The sequence below is a fragment of the Indicator indicator genome, chromosome 3 (genome assembly GCF_027791375.1).
Source record: "Indicator indicator isolate 239-I01 chromosome 3, UM_Iind_1.1, whole genome shotgun sequence".
NCBI classification, from domain to species: domain Eukaryota; kingdom Metazoa; phylum Chordata; class Aves; order Piciformes; family Indicatoridae; genus Indicator; species Indicator indicator.
Window position 1 is genome coordinate 31,220,955 of NC_072012.1, and position 13,220 is coordinate 31,234,174.

General features: G+C 40.2%; 1 protein-coding gene across 1 annotated transcript in view; it reads left to right on the top strand.

Moving 5' to 3' along the window:
• WASL (WASP like actin nucleation promoting factor) overlaps window positions 1–593 on the top strand; it is a 43,046-nt gene extending 42,453 nt beyond the window's left edge. The window contains exon 12 of the mRNA XM_054399594.1: window positions 469–593. The gene's annotated coding sequence lies outside the window, so the exon portion shown is untranslated. The remainder of the gene's footprint in view (window positions 1–468) is intronic.
• Window positions 594–13,220: the final 12,627 nt, after the last annotated feature.

Here is a 13,220-nt window from a genome sequence, read left to right on the forward strand (position 1 = left end):
TGACAAAAACCTTAATGTAATTTAGTTATAATGCAAGAAGGAAAACACTATTTTCATACCCTACTTTTTCTGTATCTAAATTTTCTTATTAAAACCTAGTATAGCACTATGTTCTTTAAGTGATGCAGCTCTTAGTTTATTTAGCCCCTTCATTTCAAATGCAATGCTACATGAATGTTGAGGCTGGGTTATACTGTTGCGTGGTTTCAGGTACATCACAACATTGCAGTTCAAATCTTAGCAGTGTGTGTTGCATAAAACAAAATCACCACTGCAATGCATGCTAGTTGTGAAGATTACTTTGCCCTAACTGTAGCAATGTTGACTGCTACTGAATAGCAGTAGCAATCTTTCAAGTAGAGAACTCTATCTGAAGTTAAAACAGGGTGGCTTTATGTTGTAATAGCGATAAAGGCATCTTTGATGCAGACAAGTTCAGTCTTTTTTTTTTTTTTTTTTTCTTCCCAGCTTTTACTTTCGGAATGAAGAAGTGTAAATTACCGGGGGCTGTACTGGAGGCTGGCAGTTGCTACAGTTTGATTTATTTTTTTAAATCAATTTTACACGGTTTTCAGGCTGAAGGGCTGCGCTTAATGCTTGCTTCAATAATGTTTAATTACTTTTTAAAATTTGTAGGATATTGGTGTACTAATAAAGTAAACATAAGTGGTATTCCTTTGCAGTCTTTGCGTTATGGTACACAACAAATGCTGAAACACCAATCCTACATCCATAAAGTTGGCAAACCATTAACTCAGAATATACACTCTGAATAAGTAGCGAACTTCATGGCAATATTCTGTCTTCATATGTTGGCTTTAAGACCAAGGGTTGTGATGGAGATCAAGAACCCGATTCACAAGAATAGCATTTGAATAAGTGTACAGCGGATGGGATTCTCATTTCACAGCTCACACGTTTATGTAAGTTGTACTTTGTAGTGCAGTAAGCCTATTACAACATACTAATCTATGCTATGTGGGTATTTAATATCTGCAGCATTAATTACTGTACTTAGTGTGACTTTTGGGTAGGAAATCTTCTTAAAAACCACATTATCTGTTTAGTCAAGTCAGTCATATTTGGAGCGTAGTTAATGCATAGTGTCCTGGGTCTTGGACTGTAGTCAAGCTATCAAGTTAAACTTAAATTATCAGAATTGTATTGACAGAAACCCAGTGTTGACCTGATCTTGACAGGCTGGACCTGCATGATACGGCTTGGATTTCTAACTCAGTTGTAACCTAGAATTAATCTAGTCATATGAGAAGAAAAGAAAGTTGCTGAAAAGTAGTGGGAGAGGTAAGGGTATAGTTAAATTATTCAGAGGATGCTAACTTACTCCCAAGTGTAATTTAAGCACATAACTTGAGGAAAAAAATTTCCAAGTGGTCTCACTTTCTTGCAGTAACTTTCACGTTGCCCTGTGCTGCTAGAAACACTTCCTACTAGCTTTGCTGTAATGACTTGAGCATTGGAGCAAGTGCAAGTGCAGCCTGGGGTAGCTAATGGCAGTGGAGTCAAGAACTTACTGTGTATAAGGAAAATATTTGTATGGCTTTCGTATAACTTCTGGCACTGCTCCCTTATTTTTTATTGCATATAGGGCATTTTAAAATTCAGCAGATGAGGCCTAGAGGTTTTCCTAACCTGCTACTTACTAGATATATTTACCTGTTATGCTCCCAAAATTGGAATTTCTGTAATATAGTTAATAATAAAGCATCACAGTTCATTAATCAAACTCTGTATTCCAGGTTTGGGGAGCTCTGAAGTTACCTTATTGAATAAAACTTTGATTTGTAGATACTGGCCAAAGAAAGATTTTGGGTTTTCTATTTCCGTTTCTTCGTACAAAAAGTACCCTCACTTTCTGTGGTGTCCAGGTTAATATTTACTTCCGTGTTTGTACATGATAAATAACAGGCATAAAGACTGCAATGGCAGTTGAGTTAGTCATAACTGCATGCTTCAGCACTCCGCCACTTGCACTATGAGCAGAAGATAGCATTTCATGATACCGGTGCATTGTTGCTAAACATTGTAATGAAGGCCTCTCTTATATAGTCAGGTTAAATGAGTGTCCAGATAGCCTTAGCAATTAACAAACTAGCATGAGGCTTTTGTATCTCAACACTCTATGTGCATAGACAATATCAGCTAGCCACTTGTACGTACGAAATCCGTGAGAACTTCTCAATCATTCAGTTTTCCATTTATCAAACTGAAATTTTTAGTATGTGAATTTTTGAAATGTACAGTGAATAGGATGTTGCACTGGTGGCAATTCATCTTGGAGCATAATAAAATTAATTTGACCCAACTAGTGTAAAACTGTGTGGTTTTTATCTGTTAATTGTGGCACAACTTTAAAAATAAATCTGCATCTTGATTACACTTTAGTAACTTTGGTTGCCTAGCCAAGCAGTAAATAGGCACTGTCAAGTCACTGTAGTTTGCATGTCTCTGGAAAGTTGGATTGTGCTAGTGAGTAAACACAATGAGGAAGAATGTGACACCCTGTACTCTTGGCTGATCTTGCAGCTGCTCAGCAGCTTCTCTGGAAACAGCTACTGCTGCAGGCAAGCACAATAATCCAGCAATAGTTCAAGGTCATACAAACATGGTTTCATTAATAAATGCTTTAGAAGGAGCTCCAAATAGTTAACTCTTGTCAGTGACTGCTCTAACTTATGAGGGTTTTACAGATCTTAGCTGAGGACACCAGAAGTCTATATTCTTCCTCCAGAGCAGCTGACAAGTTCAGCATTTGACATTTTTGTTTGTTGTCCACTTTCTTTTGAAGCTTAGTACTGCTCTGATGTTTTTTAGGCCTTAAGTGCAAGGTAAAGTTGTTTGCTTACAGGGTGTGCTGAATTATAAAGATATTTTCTCATTGCTTAGTAAGCAAAAGCTTAAAACATCCTTTTGAAAGGAGGCTTTTCTTTATGTTGTTTTTATTTGACAATGGTTATTTTTGCAAGATGTACATAAAGAGCAGAAAGGAGGAGAGATCCTTTTGTTTCTCTTTGACTCTTACCAATCCATTGCCACAGCCTTTATCTAATCATTAGAGGAATTCCTGGTCTAATTAAAGTTCCTGAAGCTTAAGTACAGTGATAAGCAGCTTTATTTATAGAAAAGTAAAAATCATTTAAGGAAGCTTAGAATATACTAAATCTCTGACTCTCCAGTATTATCTTGTAGCAGTGCAGTAGGGGTTCCTGTTGCTATGTATTTGTTTACTGCCTGGAGTTTTCTTGTGAGAGAAGGAGGAAAGGTTAGGGTGCTATGAGCTGGAAGGTGAGCTGTGGAGGTTTAATGCCCAACACTTCTCTCTAGGGTAGTGTTCAGAAGCTTGAGGATGTTTATGCAGTTGTGGAAGAGACTTGTTTTTAACCACCAAACTGCTATGGCAAGTCTGCTCTTTTGTGCTGGAAAAAAGCCATTAGTTGTTGGAAATCAGATTTGCAATCGATGCAGATACAGCTTGACAAGTAAAATTGTTGTGTCTTGATATCAAAATACAAATAATGAATTGATTTTGCAATGAATTTTACAGTTATTTGTGGAGCAACCTGCTAACATGAGCTAGAATAATAATTTGTTAAGTATTCAGACTTTAATATAGTTTTTGGGTAATACCTGCATCTATAAACAGATTAATATACACCTGAAATTGTGAAGTTTGATATTTTATATTTATTGTGGGTTTTACAGTCAGCCCTAACAAACATATTTAAAGGTCATTTTGCTAGTTCTCTGAAGAGTTTTTGGACTCTCTTTTGAGTGAAATTCTTGAGCCATTACCTCATATGTGTATTTTACCATCCCTGAAGCTTAATCATATTTTCTGAGTTTTATTATTCAGGCAGTCTAAATTTGAAACTTGTTACTTAAGGATTAGATGAGGAAGTGTAAGGTTTTCTGAGGAAAAAACCTCAGGAGTTCCAAAAAAACAGAATGAGTTCAAAACCAGCCATAAATCCACATTGTATTTTCTCGTCTGCCAGCTTGGGGACACAATATGATATGGAGTGTAAAGCTTAAGAAATATGATAACACTTGTATCATCTATCAGACACAAAATATTTGCTTAAATGACATTGGCAGGCATGCAGAATCTGGAATCGGCTCTTCTTGATGTTGGTGCCAAAAACCAGGCAACTACCAGGGGAGCTGCGCTGGAGATAGAGACCTTTGTTGGTAGATGGGATTTTCCCAGGTACTCAGGACAGAAGGTAAACAGATTGACACACTGTTGATAAACCTGCATCCTTTTTTTACACCACCAGCCCCCTCCACGTTGCCTTTTTTTTTTTATGTTCTACTATAAAGTTTTTCTGGGTAGAATAGTCTTTTGGATAAAATAGTGATTACTTCATCATCAAGGGAAGAAATGATCCTCAGGATATAGTCCTTTTTCAGGGTTACGCATGTTCAACTGTCAGCAGAGAGTCTGTCTTTATTTTTAAATTCAAAGTGAAACGGAAAAATGTGTAGTTAGTCTCCTGAGGGTAATGTGCGTAAGCATGAAAGGCAGGTGGTTAAAACAGAAATCTGCTAGGTAGTAGCATTCTCTTTCCAGGTCCTACACCCAAAATTAAGTTTTCATCAGTAGTAGCACTAATACCTAATCCTTAAAGAATATATTACTAACACTAACCTGTTGTCTCCAAGACAGGTAAGGGGAAGATGAGTTTTGGAAAGGAAGTGAGCTGTCTGCTGCCGGTTGCGTTAATGCTCAGGCCTGTGTTTTCTGTTTCTGACCATGCTAATAGTGGATTATCTGGTGTAAAAACAAATGGCAAGCTCGTATCAAAGCTGGTGCCAAGTGCACATTACAGGGAAGAAAACAGACCATCGTATTGCTGTTGGGTTTGGTTTTGAATTGGGGATGATATTGATTAGTTCTCAGTATTCCATCCTGCTCCTATCTAAATTCTCTATTTCAAAGGTGAGTCAATATAATTCCTGGATAAAGAGCATGATGGGATGGTACCTGGACCTTTTCATTTCTTCACCATGTCTACACTTTGCCAAACAGAAGTAGTACATCTTTAGAAGTATTTCTATATTACTTTTTCAGGACTTCTGACTGAATGGCATTCTGTGGTTTGGAGAGGAGAACACTGATTTTCTTGGCTGGATGTCTCCCCGCAGACTCTAGAAAAGCATTTGAATGTGGCACATTGCATTGTAATCTGCTTCTTGGCCAGGTAACCCATCCCATGCAGGTTACTCCTTATAGAAAAAACCTAGCATATGTTCCTTGTGAACTACCCTAATTCTCTAATGCAAACTATCAGGTAAAGCAGAATTCTTACCAGACTAGGATAAAAGGAAATCTAGCAAAAACATTTAAGACCTCAGCTAGCGAGATGCCTTGGAAGAAGGCATAACATTACTAGGGTTTTTTTTTTAGGGGCCAAAATGGAGATCAAAACATACAAGAGTCTTCAGAGATCTTAAAAAGCCTAAAAATCTCATTAGAAGTCTGCAGAAGAACCAATAGAGTTCAGTAAAGCAAGATGGAAAAAAAAAATGAGCCTGTCCTATGTCATTCTGTAACATTCAAAGGATCGCTTTTGTGCTGTAACATCCTCTGTGCTTGCCTTACAGGAGTACTCTTCTAACTCCTAAAGTAACACCCTACCCAGATAACTGAAGTGTCTCTTTCTTGCAGAGGCATTATTGCATTTCAGTCCTTGCTGCTCTCAGCCTTTCTGGTCTTCATTGCCACTGTCTCATTCTGGAACAGCTCTTCAAGCCTCATCATAAAAATGCAGTTAGCACAATTGCCTAACAAATACCTTCAGTAGCCTGCAACATGCAGCCGCTGTGTAACATGAGCCATTTCACAGTGAACAGAAGTTGTACTGATGTGAATTCTTTTACGAGGGAAAAAATGGTCTTACATAAGACAACTCTGAGGTAATAAATAGGGAAAGCTTTGTGCTACTTGCTTTAATGAGCAACAGGAGTGATGAGTGTCAGCTGGTCAAGAGATAGCTGTAATCCAGTCTTCAAGGAGTCAACACAACATAGATCACTGCTGGCATAGAAAAAAGAAATTAATCTTTCTTTGTTGCTGGACACATTGCCTTGTTTCATCTTGTATGCTGACTCTCAAGGTTATAGGCCTATCTATAGACCTAGATTATAGAAATCACATGGACCTTGGACAGTGACCAGTCAGGATGATCATTATTGGTCCACTATTTTATGTGAGGAGTCTGTCATTTCCATCCAGCTGCCCATCCAGTCTGGAGATGATACCTGAATTTTGAATGGGTTTAGGGCAGCGTTCCGTGTGCCTGGCACTGTGGATACTAGCTGACGGGTTACATTCAGCTACACCACAGTGCAGAGAATTTAGTGAGATCTCTGTGTTCTGCCAAGTAGAAAGGAATTGTCACCATGTAGGTAAGGTCTCTTTGTTTCCTGAAAGGCTGTAGCTGCCACCCCCTGCTTGAAATCAAACGCTGTAGTAGCTGAAATTGTTAGTCATGTTGTTCCTCATGTTTTCACTGTCAGAACAGCCTTTCCACCAGACCTGAAATCCTCCAGAAGCATGCTACAATACGAGATCATTACAGATCTTTGTGATTCCTGACTTTCCAATAAAACTAGATGATATGCTTCCTTATGTCATTCCCCAAGCCATTGAACACTAAGCCTCTTAACCTTTGGCCCATTCTTCAGATGTTCCCTCTTTGCATAGGAAGAGCTTGTGCTTCTGGAAGATGGTAAAAAGTCAAACTATCTGAACATTTGCATCTTGTCCATTCTTTGCCCTAAATTCATTCAAGTTGTTTCCAGGACAGAGCCCTGGATGAAAGTGCTGCTGTATGTGGCAGGTGCATCTTGTCTTAACCTCAAGAAAATCATCTCTTGGTACTCTTTTGAAGATGACTCCAAAGAGTGAAAGCCATCAGGGATGACTGTCTGCAGTGCATACAGAAACCTTTAGTGAACAGTGTGGGGGTCATGTCTTCAGGTAACAGGTCTTGCAGCTCAGAGTTCGAGAGATTTAGCTGTATTGTCTCTCAGGATCAGATGATGTGGTACTGAAAAATCAGAATTGGGATGCATCCTAAAAGCAGGCCCCTACATTTGTCCATCTCAGTCACTCTTCAGACTCTCACCACTGGCTGCAGTAAGAACGTAGGCATCCATTGAACAGATAGGCATCTATACTTGAGATGCTTAGATGTAGGTGTCTTATCTGAAGACAAATCTCACTCTGTCTTGCCCTGAACCTCAGTTCACTGTCTGTGTAATAGTGGTAACAGCATGTAATGCATGTAAATACAGATGGAACAAGCTACTGCAGGCCAAACATGAGACAGAATAGTTTAAAATGCCATTTTACTTGTTAAAAGTCAGTTATCTCAATTTTCAGAACAAAGACGTAAAGTAAAATTTATTCCTACTAAGCCTGGTTTGCAGAATCAGCAGCTGTTTTTAAACTCTCAAAAACTAAACTCCCTTGAATCATGTCTAACCCAGAGTTAAGCCCATCGGTTATCTGTGTGTGCAAATACTGGGTCATACTCAAGAGCTGCTTTAAACTGCTTTTAAATTTAGTATCTCCTGTACAATCAGAACTCTTGAAACCCAACCACAGCATACAGTTACCAAATTTTGTTTTAATAAAGTTTTAATAAACCATATGAAAAAACATGGAGTTGAGGACTTACAGTTATAGAGCAATTGCTAATCCCCTGGTTTACAAATCAAGTTTGCAGCACAGCCTCTCCCATCAGCTCCCATCAAGAGTGCTTCATTGTGATTGACAGTGTCAGAAGCTTAACTGATCCTGAACAGGGAGTCCTTGCTGGGGTAAGCCACCCGAGCCACTGTGTATGAGTGGCAGCAGCTATGTATGCCCCTACCTATATGGTCACTCAGCAATGCCTGTTTGATGTATCAGACTTCCTTGCTGACGGGCCACGAATGGTCACCCATTTCTCCCTAGGGATGTAAAGAACATTGGTTTCATGGGTTTAAGTCATTATAAAATCACTATAATTGGTGCCTCTTCTGAATCCTCACAAGTCTGCAAGACCAGAGATTGCAGTTGTGCTGCTGCTATGCTTTCAGAAAGCTCAGAGGCCTCAGCCGATTTTAAGTACAAGAGGCATTCTGTATATGGCTTGGAGTTACTGCAGCTCTGTGTGCTGGCTCTGCTGGTTTCATCTTACTCCCTTGTGTCTATCATCTCTGTTTGAAAAGGGCCATCCTGTTTCCATCAGGGTGCACATTAAAGCTCTGACTTTATTTGAGGAAAGGCAGCAAATAGCTTTGAAGTGTGTGATAATATTTTTGCTGCAGGATGACAGTCACGCTGTCTGCAGCTTCTTGGATCATCATGGGACATTAGGAATATTTGTGACTGGATGCAGCTGAAATCAGACTGATTTACTTTGTTAAGTTTAATTTTCACTATTTGCATTTGGTAAGTACTGCAGTCATGGTGCAAAAATGTGTCAGCTATTTCAGCTGAACAATGTGGTCCATGTTTACTTAAAACTATCAGACTTGCCATATATTCTAAGATCCCAACTAAGATTTTACTAATCTTTCTGCATAATTTTCAGTGAACAGCTGCACTGTCAACTTAGAGACAGAGAGGTCTTCCAAGAAACACAAGGGCAAATGTAGCTCTTTAAATCTGACCTCCTGTTTTATTGCTGTGAAGATAGTTGGGTGCTAATTTAGCAGCATCTATGTTGCAGCATTAAAGAAGGGGGGAGGAGGGCAGCTGAGTGGGTGGGAAATAAACAAAAGCTTTGTCTTTTTTGTTGCTGATTTGAGTGAAACTGACAAAATGTTTCTGCCCACTGCAACTTCTTAAGGTCATGCTAAACAGAAGCTCATAGACCTACTAAATCCAAAGTTTCTCATTCAGTTTAAACATTGGTTATTCTCTGTGCAGACATGTCAGCATGTTGTTCAGGACCTTTAAGCATTTTGTTAACAATAACCAGATCAAACTGCAAGAGGTTCTGCAAAGGGTTCAGGCAAAATATTACTGCTCAAGTTGCAGGCAAGGAAGGCTCATTTCACCAAATCTTTTGCAGAGTTTTGTTAATAAAGGTACGTGCTCTTTATTTCTTTCCAGCATCATTGCATTCTACCCAGTCATGAAGTCTTTTCACCAAGCTGTATTTAGAACTACTAAACTGGAGTTTATGATATGGATGTGGATATAAGTTATGATATGGAGTCAGACTGTTCTGGAAATGGGATGGGAGTCTGCAAGAGCAAACACAGCAGTATGGTGGTACTTAACTAGCAATAGTCTCAGAGAAAAGTAGGTGGTTAATTGGTGTGATACTTCAGCCATGGGTTTGGTAAAGGATAGAACTATTAGTTTGTAGATAGTGAGGCCCTGTGGGGTTAGTTTTTACAATGTTCACTGAGCAGTTCTCATGTACCATAGCTACCTGCTAGGGACGCAAGGCATGGGGCTGTCTCTGCCTTTCAGCACCTTTTCCTCCTAAATGTATGCTGGCTGACGGCTGATGTACAAAAGATAAGGTTACACTGGAGATGGGAGCATCTGAAGCAATCTGCACAGTATGTACGATTAAAGACCCCAGACTTCACTCTCTGGGGCACATGAGCATTTGGCAGAATTCACTGAGCAGAAACAAAGACTGGAATTACAGACTTGGGAAGGGATTTGTTAGGCCATCTGAGGCAGTGCACCATTACACAGAAAGGCATCGGTCTGTACCAGAATATATCAGGAGATCCACAAGTTCATATTACAGTTTTGGCAGTTCTTGCAAGCTGGCAAAACATTTGACCTTTGTAACGAGGGTAATTGTTTGGCTGTCCAGACACTGGAGCTGCATAAAGGACATGCTCCTGTGGCACTGGAGAAAGCATTTAAAATAAAAATCAGACTGGTTATTCATGCTGCTTTATATTTATCAAATTATTCTGATGGAGAATTTTCAATGCCAGAACAAACTTACCTTGTCCTCCAGGTTGCAATGACATTTTTTATATGTGGTGCAGGTAATTAAGTAGCTGCTTTCCAGGAAAATCTGCAAAAGTTTTTTTAGAATAAAGAAACACTGCAAGTCTATATTAAAAAAAGCTTTGTGAATGTTTTTGCTTTAAAGAAATTAATGCCTTTTTTTTTTTTTTTAGATGCATAGAGGAAGATTCAGTTTTAGTTTTCTTTATCAGCCAGAGAAACCTCTCAGTTATGTCTTTCACATTTTCAACCACCAGAACAGGACCCTCTACCTGAAACACTTTAAGGTTTTAAAAGCTAGGAAGTACATTCTTCATTGGTAGTGAGACATGAGATGAGAAGATCACTTATTCTTTGTTCTGGTTCAGACGCACTAGGAAGGAAAAGCAGCTCTATGGACCTTAGATGCAGACTCTACATGATTTAGGCTTGGCTTTTCCTTCCCTCATGTACTTAATGTCACACAGCCAAGCAATGCCAGCTGAGGGTTAAAGGGGAAAGAAGTTGTTAAAGGTATCTTTTGACATGACAATGTGGAGCCCAGCACAGAGGCGTGTGAGGAAAAAAATGACATTGTTGAGAGCAGCCTGAGCCCAAGCTGATAACACTTGGCTCATGCTGAGTATGTCTCTGAGAGTTATTAAACAGACAATGTCCCAAAGCACACATGGAACAAAGGAAGCCTCTTCTATGCAAAACATTGAAATGAAGGGAAAGGGTGGCAGAAGAAAATAAAGTGATGGGGCATGCTTCCTCCATGATTTTGAAAGTGGTAATTAGAGGAATGGGAAGAGTTATGGAAATAAAAACTGACTACAGTTAAACATTTCTTGGTGCTTTGCAGCATGGAGGCTAAGCCAGTGAGGCAGCCCTACAAGTGAGAATTCTGATCACTGGCAGCTGGTGCCTACCTCCATCTCACAGAAAGGTGATCCCTCACATACTGCTTGCTGAAAAGCACATAAAGGGATAGAACATCCTTAGTTCCTCATATATTTTTATGCAGCCTTCCCCCATGTACTGGAGTGAGACTCCCACTCACAGGCAGTTGTGCTGATGAGACCCAACAGGAAATTCTGCTGCTGGTTAGCTCAGTATTTGCATTTCAAACATTATAGACTACCTGGTGTAAGAGGTAGGAAGTCAAGGTAAGCTACAGCTTCAGCAGTATTTCCAGACTAAATCCCCAATTTCATTTAAAAGCTGATTGTAATAAATGATGCAACTCCTGATATGCCTCTAGGTCATTCCCAGCTGATTTCAACTAAATCAGATGTGCTGCTTTAAAGGTGTTTTAAAGCTCTGTGTCAGAAATAGCATACCCAAGTCCATTACTTGCTTTTGAAATCTAGCAACGGCCCTAGAGAACTCTTGACACCTCAGAGCAGCAGATTTGAATCTTCTTTGCAGATTGATTATTGCAGCTCTCCCAGCCACAGCAAGAGTTTTCAGTGGCCCTACAAAGGTTTTCCATCCCATGGCTCTTGAAGTACTGAACAGTTTCACTATTTGCCCCAAGAAGAAATGAATTCTCCAGACCTCCTCATGAAAATCATTTCAGAGAGAGAGAGATCCAGAATCTGCACAAGAGATGCATTAACCTTGAATGTTAAGTAAGAAAATATCCTACAAACAAAATTAAATTCTCTTGAGACTACTGTTCCATTTGGAGAGCTGGTAAATATCAGCTCAGAAAGAGGCTGATTTGGCAACAAGGTGTTTAAACATTCATTGAAAAGCAACAGAATGAAGTTCAGATCTTTGTTCTGAGCAATCTCAGGCATGTGAGTCCCACACAGCAGCAGCACCTGAGACCTGGAGGATCAGGCTCGTTCTTCCACTCTCTGCTGAGCAGAAGTTCCACCTGGGAGTGATTAATTGGCCCATCCCTGATGAAAAACTTCTTCTGTACCTATGACTCCATCCCCAGATGGCACTATTAGTGTCAGCACAATGAGACAGTGTCAGAAAACTGACAGGCAAAGCAAGTAAAGTGAGAGCAATCTTGGGTCATGCAGATCCCCAAGTGTGATAACAACCCAGTATTCCCAGTTACTCACCACCATGTCTCTTCCGGACGGGAATATAGCTGAGGATCTGTGGGGAACACTGCAGGGGAATAGCTGATTGCGTTAGAATTAATCATGCCCTTGGTGGGATGACAGCTGGCTAACCATGCAGTAAGTTATGAAGCTTATTACCTCTTGAATGGATGGATGACTGCCAGAGGACCCCATATCTTTAGCAATGAATTTAATTAAGTGGTAGAATGAGACACAGCATTTATAATATTAACATACTGACAGATGCATCACTCACAGATGACACCATGCATTGTCACTCTGAGGCAGTCAAACAACAACTGCAGTGGCCTCCATAGTCCTCCTAATGGACCTAACAATCCTCCATGTCCAGTCTGGGTGGTACCAAAAGTAATGGGCTTCCTTTCCACCTGAGAAGATGAAGCACTGAGACTTTCCAATGGATGATTGTTTAGGGAGACTAGGAGTGACACCTACTACATGTTTTTAAGGGCTGGTTTAATTAAGGACTGGTTTAATTATGTTTGATCTTGTTTTGGAGCAAAGGCTGCTCTGGAACCTCTTTCTGTATTTTTCATGCTCTACAGAGACAGGAAGCTGACACAACCTGCTCAGTGCCCTTGAGGTGCATCGTGTCTCATAGCACAGAGCTAGCAGAGCAGGATTAGAGTTTGAGATTGTCTGGCACCCAGCTGTGATCTCAATTCTCCATGTGACCTCTGGGTTTCATCTTGGTGAGGATTTGAGAGCAGGAACCAGCGACACTGGTGGGGTGATGCAGGCTGTTCAGCTGTGTCGGGCTATCAACATCTGCAGTTCTGTTGTCACAAAGAGCTTAGGTTACAGATCTGGAACAACTTAAGCCAAGCTAAACCCATGCTGCTCTGACCTCTGCTCCTGGTCAGAGGTTCCCATTCCCTCCCCTGCACCAGCAACACAATACTGAACCTGCACTGAGACGTTTGGGAACCAAACCAGAACAGTCTTTCTTTTGTTTGGTTGGTTTTCTTTTTTGTTCGTTTGGTGTGAGAGAGGGAGTAATGCACAGACAAGGGGCAGCAGGGGCCTGAGTAGTGCTGATCCAAACTTGCAAAATCTCCTGGAGCTGCTCTGGTTAGTGTTGCACCTATAATCCAGCAATTGGGGTGTTTGGAGTGGTTGGATCTCCCTTAGACTGGTTTGGG